This window comes from Podarcis bocagei, assembly GCF_964188305.1.
Source record: "Podarcis bocagei genome assembly, chromosome: 6".
Taxonomy (NCBI): domain Eukaryota; kingdom Metazoa; phylum Chordata; class Lepidosauria; order Squamata; family Lacertidae; genus Podarcis; species Podarcis bocagei.
This window is the reverse complement of record NC_138130.1, coordinates 83,166,633-83,181,193: the sequence shown is the minus strand read 5'-3', so window position 1 is coordinate 83,181,193 and position 14,561 is coordinate 83,166,633. Positions and strand designations below refer to the sequence as shown.

The following is a 14,561-nucleotide window of genomic DNA, read 5'->3' as shown; positions in this document are numbered from 1 at the left end:
GCTGTGCTTCCCGAAGGAGCTCAGGGCAGCAAACAGTCCAACAATTTTAAAACGAAAACATTCTAGAACAGCTAAAACATTACAAAAACAATGAAAGTTAAGAACAACGAAGAGCAGTTACAGTTTAAAGCATTTTAAAGGCATTGATTGCAATAAAAAGTATTATTCCATCCTGTGATCCTGGAGTTGTACTCCAAATGCCTGGGTAAAAAACAGGAATGTTTTCAAATTCCTCCTGAGAGTTAATTATGATGGAGACAGACAGGCCACACTAGAGAAGGTCTTTCACAAATGGAGAGGCATCACTGAAAAGGCCCTGCTATAGGTCAGCTTCAACCAGAGAGCTCCCAGTGGTGGTGGCGGCACCAACAAGGCCTCACCAGTCAATTGTAGGGTCTGAGGTGGCTGTATTAATCCTCAACTGCAACTGAAATTAAGCCTAGGTGTGTGCAGGTGCATCTGCTTGCAAATGACTACCTTGTGAACACTGCCTCTCTGTTCCCTCCCTCTCATTGCCTTCCCATGCACAGTCAACATTTAGATACTAAACTGTCAGGGGATGGGAATTCCTTTTTTTCTTTTGTGACCCCACAGTGTAAAGTGCCATACACAGTCATGGTGCGATACACAAACACAACATTTTAAACTGGGCTTCCCAAATTTATTTGTCCCTCACGCTCAAGCGACTAAAATGACAAGAGAAAACACACATGCCCACAGTCACCATATTATGCTCACATAAGTCTCACAGGGGCCATGACACGTTAGATAGTTTGGAGAAACAGAAATTTCCTGAGTAGGGTACAAGGCTGGCAGAAAAGACAGGGACTTTGCCACAAGGTGGAGCTTCCACCACAATTCTGCAAAGTGGAATGCATTCCAAAAGAGTAAACTGTCTGCAGCATAGTCCACAGATCTTGCAACAGTTGTGGCTTCCTACCACTTCGTTCTGTCATGAGCTTTTGTGCGCACAGTGCGAAGAAGTTTTAAGTTCCAGCACTATTTATTCTCTTAGAGCTTGTGCAGTTTTAAGGGATGCTTTAATCACAGTGAAGGCCAACCAGGTCCTTCACTTAATGAGCATTTGTGACCTGCTTCAAACTCTGGTTAAGAATCCTGACTAATATGGATGGATACTGGATAAGCAGGGAACCTGGCTTGTTCACTGGGATGTGCCAACATATCCCTTAACCACAGTTATGGTGGGAGAAGAAATTCACGCTGGTGAGGGTCTGGATGGACAGTATGTTTGTGATCTTGCAGCTCTGGGTTCCATTGATGGAAGAAAGGTCGGATATAAATTTAAGAAAATAAATAAAAATATGTAGTGAAGGAAATCAGCCCTGAGTGCTCACTGGAAGGACAGATCCTGAAGCTGAAACTCCAATACTTTGGCCACCTCATGAGAAGAGAAGACTCACTGGAAAAGACCCTGATGTTGGGAAAGATGGGAGGGCACAAGGAGAAGGGGACAACAGAGGACGAGATGGTTGGACAGTGTTCTCGAAGCTACAAACATGAGTCTGACCAAACTGTGGGAGGCAGTGGAAGACAGGAGTGCCTGGCGTGCTCTGGTCCATGGGGTCACGAAGAGTCGGACACAACTAAACGACTAAACAACAAGTGAAGGAAACTCCCTCAAAACTTTGCCATCATCCCTTACCACTTATTAGATGGTACTGAATCAGATCTGCAATGAATTCCTCCTACTGCCCTCCCAAAAATGCATTGCTGTTTTTTCTACATACTATCTGTGTTTTATCTGGAAGGTAGTCTACAGATCTTGGGTTTAGGTTGTGTGGTAGAATGAGGTTGTTTCACATGTATCTCTCATAGTTATGAATTGAGTACAGTAAGTACAATGAAATAGTTATATTTCCTCAGGATTTTTGCTTATAAGTGATGCATGTACAGGGAAGCATAGTTTCTAGTTGTGCATGAAGTATTGAATACTGGTCATAAAAAGATGGCGGCACAAGTAACGTTGCTCAAGGCTTTATATGGAGGTATTAATGCAAAAGAGAAAGGATCTCAAACTCAATGCGACCTTGTATCAGTTTCAAGGTTGTCAACATCACTTGCTATCCATTGTCCTTATAAAACAATAAAAAGGACACCACAAAGATTTCTGCATTATTCTTATTAGCATGGTTATGTTTTGGAATGTAATTAGTTTTTGTGTAACATTTTCCACGACATTGAAAGAATGGGATGTTTTACTCCAATGGTCTCTTTGGTCTTGATTTGAAAAGCACATTATTCTGTTTACAGCTTGTTCCCTTTTAAAGGACACTGATGAATGGCTTTTGTGTGACCCACCATAGGCCCATTCAGATTAACGTTTAACTAGGAAATGCCTGTTCAAGTAAAAAAGGACAAAAATCTTCACTTTCATATCAATAAAAAGTAAGGCAAAAAAAATATATTAAAAGGAAAAACCCTGGAAGCTACAGGCAGTATTGGATAAAAGAGTGAACTTTGTTTTACACCATACTCATTCACGACACACAGCAAATTACAGCAGATGAAAGCTATTTGCCATTGACTGGGTGATGAAAGTTCAGCTCTGACTTTGCTGAAAAGTGAAGTCCGGCCACTGATGTGACACATGCAGCTTTCTCCAGGCTTCTGCAGCTTGCGTGGCAGATGTGCCTACTAGCAAACTGCAAGGTACTTCTGCTTCAGTTTTTTCCTGTCCAACCAAGCTATGTTTCCTCTTCTCCCAGCTACATCTGTACTATGGTCTGGGTGCCACATTTTAAGAAGGACATTACCAAACTCGAGTTTTTCTGGAAGAGGCTTGCCAGGATTGGGTATGTGTATTGGGTATTGAGGGACGCGGGAGGCGCTGTGGGTTAAACCACAGAGCCTAGGACTTGCCAATCAGAAGGTTGGCAGTTCGAATCCCCGCGACGTGGTGAGCTCCCGTTGCTCAGTCCCTGCTCCTGCCAACCTAGCAGTTCGAAAGCACGTCAAAGTGCAAGTAGATAAATAGGGATCACTTTGGCGGGAAGGTAAACGGCGTTTCCGTGTGCTGCTCTGGTTCGCCAGAAGCGGCTTAATCCTGCTGGCCACATGACCTGGAATCTGTACGCCAGCTCCCTCGGCCAATAAAGCGAGATGAGCGCCGCAACCCCAAAGTCGGCCACGACTGGACCTAATGGTCAGGGGTCCCTTTACCTTTCTTTTATGTGTGGAGTCCAAAGCAGAACAATGGAAAGGACTGGGTATGCTTAAGCTGGGGAAGAGTAAGGGGAGACATAATAGCAGTTTCCAGGTATCTGAAGGGCTGTCAATTAAAGCACACTGCTACCCTGCAAATAATCCTGAGCTTTAAAAGTGTCCAGGTCAGGCTTGGGCTTTATTGGTCAACTGTCAGCTTGGCCTTGCCTATCGGGCTCTTATCTGTCTAGACTATAATTCCAATGTCAGCTGATCACCATTAGGTTTCAGTACCACAGTTTCATGTCTCCCACTCCAGCTGATTCCAAGGCTGCCTATGAGCCAGCATCACAACACCTGTGTTTGAGACCAGGCTTGTAAGTGCACATCATAACAAGGACCAGAGCAGATGACAGGCCCATTTTATGCTTCAGATGGAGATTTAAAAGCCTATGTGAGATGGCAACTCTCCCTCATGCTTCAGACAGGCTGGTCACCCCCTCTTTTTGTTCATTTGTTTAAGAGCTGCATTTACACTTAAGCATTTCCAGTGACTGCACAAAGTATGCCTTAGAGAGAAGCAATAAGAGGAGCTTTTAGGAGCAGAGCAGAGCTCTGTATATAGTGCTATAAAGATAACAGCTATTCTTATAGAACTACAGAACCATCCTAACCATACCTATTCACAAGTGAGTCTTCTTCAACGGGGCTTACTCCCACGCAAGTAAGGTTAGGACTGCAGCCTTTGGGATCTGCCAAATCTACACAACTCTATTATGTTCAGCATCAAGGGATGGGCATTAAAACAGTTAAGGGGCAGAAACGGCTCGAGAGACTTTGGTAAGGAATAAGTTGTTCCCTTGTTCTCTTTTCCTTTCATAGCTAATGCTTTTGTTTCCAGGACAGGATGCAAGCCTTTCCACCTTTTATTACAACCTGCTGCTGCATCAGTCTTAAACAATAGGCTTTAAAAGGCGTAACTTCTCATTCCTAACGGTTCTAACTGTCAAACACACAGAGAGAGACTGCTTTGACACCAGGCACTGCATATATTTAAAAGCTGGCAACAAATTCGTATTACGCTCCAGTTGCCTATCAGGCAGAGGATCTGCTTTGTCTGTTTCACAGGAACGAAGAGTGATGTTATTTTGGCAAGGCATTTCAGGATTTATGCCAGGAGAACCGTCATCAAGAAAGATAACATATATAAGCAGCCTCAAAAGCAGCCAGTGTTCAAGGCCATCAACACCAAGGCTACGAGCACATTGTCGGCTTACAACACAGCTAGGTTGTTCTTTTTCTCAATTTGGATCAAAGCTGGTTTGGGGAGAAATGCATCAAAGCACAGTGTTTCATAAGAAACGACAGGATAGGTGTGGATCGCGGCTAATATCACCTGTACACCAATTCCCAAACTGAGAGCACTAGGATGCAGAGTAAACAGGGTTGTGAACACAGCCCAAGACACTATGAGTGCCACTTGCAGCTGCTCAAACTGCTGCCTGATAGATTTACTCATCATTTACCATGCCTTTTGCACTTGTGTTTAACTCTCAAATACAGGTTGAGCCAGAGGTCTAGGAATAGAACTCTAGACTTAGTGGTCACCTGTCCTCAGCGGTGTAGCTTGGGTGCCTGGTGCGGGGGCGTGTCCTGCAGCAGGGGGCGGGATGAGCCACCCATGGGAGCGGGGCTATTCACGCCCATGGGGCGGGACGAGCCTCCCCAACACTTAGAGCATCTCCGCTGCCTCCCCCTCAGCTGCTGGGCGGGCGGCTGAGGGAGAGGCAGTAGGCAGACGCAAGTCCCACGCTGCCGTTTCAGGCAGCGCAGAACCTGCAGGCACCTAAGTCACCACGTCACTCCTAAAAAGTTTCGTGAGCCCATTTTTTAAAAAAAACTCATTTTGTCACTCCCCCTCAGTGATGACACCTGGGGTGGACCCCCCTTCCTCCGCCACTGCCAGTCCTGCCTCAACCTTCAGTTGCTTCACATCTTGTGGCAGGTGGGGTGGGGTGTTCCTGCTAATTCTATTGAGTGAGGCCTTGGACTTCTTCCCCAAAGCTCTTGTAAGTAAAGGTAAAGGGACCCCTGACCATTTGGTCCAGTCCTGGCCGACTCTGGGGTTGCAGAGCTCATCTCGCTTTATTAGCCGAGGGAGCCGGCGTACAGCTTCCAGGTCATGTGGCCAGCAGGATTAAGCCGCTTCTGGCGAACCAGAGCAGCACACGGAAACGCCGTTTACCTTCCCACCAGAGCGGTACCTGTTTATCTACTTGCACTTTGACGTGCTTTCGAACTGCTAGGTTGGCAGGAGCAGGGACCGAACAACGGGAGCTCACCCGATCGCGGGGATTCGAACCGCCGACCTTCTGATCAGCAGTCCTAGGCTCTGTGGTTTAACCCACAGCACCACCCGCGTCCCCAAAGCTCTTGTGGTGGGGCTCTAATTACTAGATGAGTGGCAGCATAGCAGGCTGAGCGATCCTAATACTTCAATATGCTGGGGAGAGAGAAATACACCACTGCTACACTGACAGCCTATCAGGACAGTTCTGGCACAGTGTGTGTCGTCGTGGCACATTCTGGGTTGCTTCCAAGATCATGCCAAGGAGAATGTTCCATCGGTGCAAAGATTTCTCCCTGCTCAACAGGAATGTTTTCCCTCTCCCCTCCCCTTGATGCCACAGAAGATCCTATGGCAGGAATGGAATAGAAGGTGTTTTTGTTTTAAATGTGAAAGAAATTAACAGAAAAGTCAATCAGACTCCAATTATTGTTGGAGGTGCAACTGCAGATATAATTTTGGGTGTGACTTCAGGGTTATTTCTGTTAGTTAAAGTCAACTAGCTGGCGGGGAGCAGCTGGAGGTGTTGCTCAGCAAACCATGCAGAGTGGCATGATGCTTGCCAATGTGGCACTATGCCCTGATTGGCTTTTACAGTTCTGAAGGAGTTTTCCTCTGCACGTTTGGTTGAATGCTTCCTTGTTACGTACAAGGCCTGGTGTAAGAGAGACTCCTTGCTCCTTTCTCCCTCAAATTATATTCAGTTTTTTTCAGGTTCTTCAGTAATATGTAACCAGGATTTATTTTCTTTCTGAACTCAGACTGTGTTATCTGCGAGCAATTGTAGGCACACTTACTAGGGAGCAATGCCCAGTGACCACAGTGGGACTTCCAGAGGACACATGTTTGGTTTACTTAACTATTTTCATTGAGAATACAAAGAGAAAGGTGTAAAGCTTGTCTGTTCTGCTGCAATGTTTGAGAAATGTATGATCACATGGTCAAATTTTTTCACTGATTCCTAGCACACTGCATGGAATCTGTTGCATCATGATTGCCAGGTTATAGCTGACAGAATGGCACAGTATGGTGGAGGCGGGGGAATCCCAGCACTTCTATTAATTTACAGCTCTTCTTGTTGAAATTTCTATTCTCTCGAGTTAGATATTGACACATGCACACTCTCGATCAAAACTGACAGCAGGTTCCACAATCAATCGCAAAGTGACCAGAACACTGAAATAGGTAACGGCGCAATCCTAAACATCACTGGTCAAAAGCAATTTCTACTGAATTCAATTAGGCTTACACCCAATGAAGTGGGATTAGGATTGTAGCCTAAGGCACTATTCCATATTTGGTTTAACTTGTGCATTCTTGTTGCCTAAACAAACCGTATCCATATTTAACATCAGCACTGATGCCTACAACTAAAAGCCACAACTATGACCCACTGCATGTACTAAGCTGTGTACAAACAAGAATAGACAGTCATTGCTCTCAGCAGTATGTTCTCCCAGAATAAAAGTGACAGAGAACACAAATTCACCAGGAATCTCTCCCAGTTGGAATAAAAGTGGGGTGGAGGGTAGTTGTGTAGTAGTGTTTGAGCTCAAAGAGATTGTTGCTGACTGGTCTCCTGCATAAAGTAGGTTAGAAGTTATTTAGTGTGTTCAGTCATATATTTTAAAACATTTCTAGCCATAGATGCACTAATATTCATTTATTCAATGACAGTACTTTTAGCTTGCACTTCATCATATGATCCCAGAGGGGGTACATGCAATTAAAAACACTAATAACTGTTCCAGTGCATCAAAAAGAGTTGGTAAAAACAAAACAAACTCAATATCAATGCAAAACATTATTACAATTACAGGGGGGGAACCTACAGCGCACATGAGTAACCAAGAAACGGCAAAGAAATGGGTACGTCTTTACCTGACGCTAAAACCCAAAATATTCCCTTTTCCACTGTATTACCAAGAGCTGGCTGACTCAATCTACAAAAGAAAATTGGCTTCACTTAATACTCCTACTTACAATGTATTTCATGCTAATTGCATACAGTGTACGACATGATGCACATATATGCTGTGGGTTATGCCAAAATATTATTTGTCAGGCATGCATTATGTTATTCCTGAAAGAGGTTTTCAACCACAGTTTTTAGGTAGCAGAAATTCTACTTTCTAGTGGAAAGCAATATTATAGAGTACTGGATAGAAACAAAGCAATTTTAAAAATGAAATGCAACGAAGACAGTTATTTAAAATCCTTTCCTTTGCAATGTAGCGAGAAGCCAGACCATATTACCCATGTATTCCAGACAGCTCCTCTCTTATTAACCTTTTGAAATGGCAGTCCAAAAGCACAGCCTCCATTCTGCTTTGCACAGTGAAAAGACCCTCTTTTTCGATTTGTACTATCGTTTCCTAAGACGGAAACCCGCCCATATGGGGCATCTGACGTTAGGAGCTTGGAAAAACAGGCTTCGAAAGTAAGCAGACAATGTTAGGTCCCTTTTTTCCACATTTCTGGCTTTTGCAAATTGGAGGGCTCTTTTCATCTTCCATTTCAAGGGAGACAGTTGTGGCCTGTTGCTTTGTTTAAACCACATGAAAAAGTCCCATCCTCCCGCAAAGGAAAAACCAGACCACTCAGACAATTTCCCAAAACAAAGTGCATACAATCCTTTCCTGCAAACCAGAACATTATTCTTGAACGGGCAACCTTCCGCTGTGATCCACTTCAGCCTAGCTGTAAATACCAATGCTGAAAAAGCGACCTTTTCTTACAAGCCCTTCTGCTCTCTGCCTACCTTTTTGGAGCTTACCTTCCATGCGATGGAGGGGCAGGCTGCCAAGGTGAAGGTAACTTTCTCTGTCACCACATTGAATGTGACACGAAACATGACGGCTCATACTCATGTGGTCCCGAGGCCCAGGTCGGGGGGAAAAGACAGCAACACTTGTCTCTCCCTCGAGAGCAGGCTGACGGTGCACTTGTGCCACACTGCACTCACGCATTCGGCAACCCCCTAACCTATTGATCGAAGCAGGAGCCTCAGAGTGCTGTGTAGGCCCCACTATTCCTCAGCAGCCTTTCTTCGTGTGTGTGTGTGTGTGTGTGTGTGTGAACGAACTAATCAGATTAGCTGGTTTTACCAGTCTGAGTGGAGACTAACAGGTTAGCCAAACAGTTTGCATGGGGGAAGGGAGGAGAGATCCGAGTACAGAAATCAAACTGGTGCATTTATTGAAGCAGGGGAAAACAGACCTCCTTTGAGAATCGCTCCTTTGTCTCTCCTCTCAGTGTTGACACAGAGCCATGACATGCATTGTACATTTACACATGCTCTGTGGGGAGCTGGGCTTCTCTATGGGCCTTGTCTCAAAATCTGAGCGGCTGCTCAGCGCTACCGAAGTCTACTGAGGGGTGACCTTTTTTCTCATGGGATCTGGCTCTTGAAGGTAGGGAAGGGCACCTGTCAATTTGGGTTTCTCTTATGTTTCTCATTTTCCCAGTCTTGAGTTCTCTACATTTCCACTTCAGTTTGCGATTAAAAAAAAAAGTCCTCATGAGAATCCAGTGAATTTCTCCTAATGTTTACTTGCAATTTTGCCTAATATACACATTTTAGCAAAGTGAATTCCTCTAATATATATATAATATACACATTTTTGCAAAGTGATTTCCTCTAATATAATGCATTTTAATGCTATTTTCACTAAAATAAGCATGTTTGTTTGTTTACATCCATACTCCAACTTTTGTCCAAGGAGCTCAGGGAAATGTACACATTTTCATCCCCTCTTCATTTTATCCTCACAACTATCTTGTGGGGTAGGTTAGACTGAAAGATAGTGACTGGCCCAAGGTCGCCCAGTGGGTTTCTTAGTTGTATGGTGATTTCGACCATGGTCTCCCAGGTTCTACTCCAGGACTGTAACTACTACGACATACAGGGTCTTACACACACTTCAGCCCAGTATATTCAGGTTTGTACACTACTCGGTTGGAGAATAGCATTGCAAAACTCAGAGAAGTGTGAATTTCAAAGGATGGCTGCATTTCAGTTCAAGAACTTTGTGAATTAGGTAGGTTCACCTTTGAATGTGAACCAGATGAAATTTCTTTCCCCTCCCCCCTTACTGGAGACCTTTAATCTTGGACCTTGGGCACTTGCACAAATAAATCTGTGTTAATATAGTGAGAATGAGAAACTCTCTCTCTGCAGTAATATTGGAAATGCCATGTGATTAGTTCTGTTCAGTGGTACAAAGCATTATTCACAGCTGGTAAAAATGTACATGAGAATATCTAACTGACACTCACTCCAGGCATTGACCCCCTCACATATCATTTGTGGAAAACTTACAATCATTCCTTAGGGAACGTGTTAGAATATAATTATACTGATAACAACATGCATTTTGCCCAACTAGTTAACCTAGTCAGACAATGACTTTTAAACATGCATTGTATTGTGGACCATTAATCTGGTTTCCATTATTCTTTTTAAACCAAAACATCTACTTTCATTAGGGATGTGGCTAAGAGACTTAGTAAGGAAAAATAAATTATTTGGTTCTAATCTCACCTCTGTCATGTGGGCCTTTTTGGCTGAATAGCACAGAAATTTTAAAAAAATTAACTTTAATAATGATCTCACTAAGTGCCCTTTGTCAAGCCACCACCCTCTCAGCTTCGGTCCTCTTAATCTCTAGCATAGGGATAATAATACTAATTAACAATATCCAAGTTGCAGTGAGGATTACAAAATACTGCATGTAATATTTAAATACCACAAAGCCTTGGATAAATGCTAAGGATTATTATTTTTCAGTGGCTTTCAAATTATATCCATATTATATTATTAATGCACATGTCTTCCCTTAAATAATCCTTGGAACTACTGTTTTACCCCTTGAGGAGCTACAATTCCCAACACCCTCAAACTACAGATCCAAGAATTCTTTAGAGGAAGCCATGTGCTCTAAATGGGCTACCTTCCCAGGTTGACGAGCCCCATCTGCCCCTCACTTCCCTCTACAGCATGTGCAGAAACCACCTTCTTGACCATGGGACCCACTACTGGTCTTGCCCACTCAATCCACCAGTGCTTGTCTTTGCACCCAGGAAAAGTACCTCCTTGTTATTAAGGAGGGTGGGACAGGGAAGTATGATATACTAATTTCCAAGTTTGGAGGCCACTTTGTTAAATTAGCTATTGTGCATCCTATTTCTATGAAGCTAAATCCAACAGGCCTCAGACATTTTAATTAAGTGCCGAATTGGTTCCACTTTTATGCCAGTTCCGCTTTTATGCCCATTGAAGACAATGTAATTGAGGCAATATATTTAAAAAATATATATTGATGAAGCAGATCATTAGCTTTGTACCAGTCTGCAAGCATATACCAGTCACCAAAATTTAAAAACAGGTATATAAGCCATGTTTACATGTCTGGATAGGCATGCTGAAACAAAAAGGTTTTCAGCAAGCAATTAGAACAGCACAAAGGTACTTGCCTAATGTCATTATGTCCTCAGAGCTCCTCCTATAAACCTTAACTCTGAAGCTGCCCATGGAAAACTCATGCATAGATCAGGAGAAAACCTTTTTCAAACGGGGGGGGGGGGAGCACATTTCCTTGCAGTCAATCTTCCTGGGGTCACATACCACTAGTGAGTGGGGTAAAAGTGGGTGTGGCCAGACACACACCACTCTCCATCCCCCTTCTGGCCAAACAGGAAGCATTATGGCAGTTCAAGGACACATTCCACCAGGTCAGCTAACTAGATGAGGGTGCAGGACAAATTGTAGCCTCGGAAGAGTCCAAGGGCCAGATAGAGGGGCTTGGAGGGCCACATTTGGCTCCCAGGCCTGGGGTTCTGTGGCCCTGTTTAAGACAGCTGCAGGTTACTATTTTATTATGCATCTTATTTATACATAGGCAAGCCTGTAGTTCACAGAAGGCTCATCATCCTCTCCTTACTCTTTGCCTTCTATGCTCACCTGTCCTACTCTATCCCTCTGAAGATGGTATAATAAGGCTCTCCGGCTGTTTCCAGCCTTGCGAGGAGTCCACCTGTCAGGTTTTCTGGGCTGCCTGCAAGGGAGATTTTCCTTGCTGCATCTCCCAGCACGGTGGAACCGAAATAGCAGCTGAACACCCTGGGATGCCACAGTAATAGCTGAATGTGTCTTGCTGAATATCCTTTGCCCATCCGTATGGATTAAGCTACGCTGTTTTTGTCATTGCATGTTTAAGTACAGCTCCCAAAGTCTCCCTCCCTCAAGCAGTTTAATCTTTGAGAAATCAATTTGGATTAGCACAGAAATGTAGAACAAGGTTACCAAGTAGGGGAAACCCACTAACCCATTTTCAAAGCAAATTTTCAGAAATCACCTAAGATACAAGGAGCAAGTCAATCCCTTAAGGGAAAGCTGAATGTCATAGGTTGCAGCCAGATCTTCCATGTATCTTCCTTTTCTTGAGTCATTTCCTTATCATCTTTCCTTCCAGGAGCCATTGTGGTGTAGTGGTTAGATTGTTGGGCTAGGACCTGGGAGACCAGAGTTCAAAACCCTGCTCAGCAATGAAGTGCACAGGGTGACCGTGGGCCAGTCACCATCTCTCAGCCTAACTTACCTCACTGTGTTGTTGTGGGGGTAGAATGGATAGGCGGGAGAACCATGTATGCCACCCTGAGCTCCTTGGAGAAAAGGTAGGATAGAAACATAATACATAATTAATTAATTAAATAAACATTCATCAGTTGAGGAACTAACAGGAAGTGCTGTGACAGACAGTCTACAGAAAGTTAATGCCATGCAACTGATCTGCTCCTCTTTAAGGTATACTGGCTGGGGCTGATGAGATCTGTAGCCCAAAACAACTGGAGGGCACAGGTTGGCAAAGGCAGGACTAGAGGTTCCAAAAAGATTGCAAATAGGTGTGGTGGAAGAGGGAGCCCCTGCTTCATTCCTTTGCGCAGTGCCACCACTGGTCACGAGTTCAAATAGTTAACACTCACCACTGCTTCCAATTACACTGGTACCTCAGGTTAAGTACTTAATTCATTCCGGAGGTCTGTACTTAACCTGAAACTGTTCTTAACCTGAAGCACCACTTTAGCCAATGGGGCCTCCTGCTGCCACCGCGCCACCAGAGCACAATTTCTGTTCTCAACCTGAAGCAAAGTTCTTAACCTGAAGCACTATTTCTGGGTTAGCAGAGTCTGTAACCTGAAGCGTATGTAACCTGAAGCGTATGTAACCCAAGGTACCACTGTACTTGTAAAGCTATGGCACTGCAGTTATTTGTATATTTCCCAAACCCATTTTTTCTCCAGGAAGTCTTGTTAGGATCCCTCATTTCAATCCAAACTTTCATTTTTTATGTCAAGTGCAAGAATTCACAGGATGCTGCTATTATAAATAATAATAATAATAATAATAATAATAATAATAATAATAATAATAATAATATCATCATCATCACCATCCCCCTGAGGGGACTCAAGGCATTTTACAGATAAAAACAGGAACAGCTAAAAACATAGAAAAACTAATCATTAAAACGCAATTAAACATGGATAGAATAAAAACTATATACATATATAAAATCATGGTACCTTCCAGGTATTGTTGGACTCTAGCTCCTATCAGCCACAACCAGGTGAGAAGAGTTGTAGTCCAGCAACATCTGGAAGATGACAGGTCACAAACTTCTGCACTAATTCAATCACCCTGTTTGACTCAACCACCCTCTGCTTGGGTATCACCATTAATCCTGAAGCCTTCCACAAATCTGGTGGTACCCCCAAAGCCAGCATGCTTTTCAAGTTCATTAGATAAAGGATCGGCGGGTCTCTCTCTCCCTCTCTAATAGAAATCCCCCACAAAACCATCTGGCCTCACAGATTTCTAATTCTTGAGCTTTTTAATCACCTGAGATACCTCCTCCATGGAGCCTTCTTTGCTCAAAAGAAGTCTGTGCTACACTGTGATCTGACAGACTCCCACTCTATTTAGCTGTCGCTCAACAGCTTCAGCTACAGGCTTATCTGTAGCACATAAAGAGATACAGCAGACGGCAAATCAATGGCAGATGTCTTTTGCCTATAGATATGGTTCCCCATTTCATTCCTAATGCAAGTTCTTTTGGCCTTATTCATGTCATCAGACATGTCGCCACTTCACCCTTTCTGCACATGTGTGCTTATGCTCACAGAATTCACAGCATATTGTGCCAAACTAGTGTCTGAAATATTGTCATGTTAACACGGTTTGGGCAGGGCTGGGGATATTCCATGCAAACCACAGGAAACTTACAGTGCATAAGTCAGGTGACTTTCCGAGACTGGAAACAATTTTTTTCTAGAACCAATATGAGCACTAAACTTCCACAATATTTCAAGAAGCAGATTTTTCATCGAGGGGGGAAATTCCACAAAATGCAAAACTGGTAAGGAAACGTTGGGAAGATGGAATAAGGTGATGTTTGAGCGCAACTGTTGTGTAAGACACCTTCATACGTTCATATACTTTGAGAGATAACATAAAGAAAATTCAAGTCTGAATTGCTAGAATCAACTCTACTGTGAGCAAATCCTGTTGTAACTCCAAAGCATACATAACCCTAAACCAGCAAAAGCTGGTCAATTAAAGTTATTACTTTATCGCTTTAGTATAGTCTCCGAGATCAACAAAGCAGCTACTTCCTCTGCCAATCCAACCAACTGTTCTGTACCCAGGAGGCCAGTCAGATTCTCAGATAATGTTCTAATTAATTACATTCCTGAGTGTGCAGTCCTAACTCTCTGAAATCAACAGATGTAGCACCACTGTTTGATTTAGGTAGATAAAGACTTCAGCAGCGAGCTGAACTTTTCATATACATGAAGCAGCACATTTCAACTGCTAAATGTATGGTAGGGATAGAAGCTTTAAAACAAAACCATGGTGGCCTATGGTTGAAAACTCCTAAGCACTATAAGGGAAATAGTGAATGAACTTCCTAAAGCAATAGTCATGGCACTTGGGAGCATTTCATCCTAAAAGGCTTTGTTAACATCTTTTCCTTTGAAAGTTACCGTTTCT

The 14,561-nt window shown here is 43.4% G+C and overlaps 1 long non-coding RNA gene across 1 annotated transcript in view; it reads left to right on the top strand.

Moving 5' to 3' along the window:
• LOC308589144 overlaps positions 1–12,557 on the top strand; it is a 165,243-nt gene extending 152,686 nt beyond the window's left edge. Inside the window, exon 5 of the long non-coding RNA XR_014009091.1 lies at positions 12,523–12,557. This is a non-coding gene — a long non-coding RNA (uncharacterized lncRNA). The remainder of the gene's footprint in view (positions 1–12,522) is intronic.
• Positions 12,558–14,561: the final 2,004 nt, after the last annotated feature.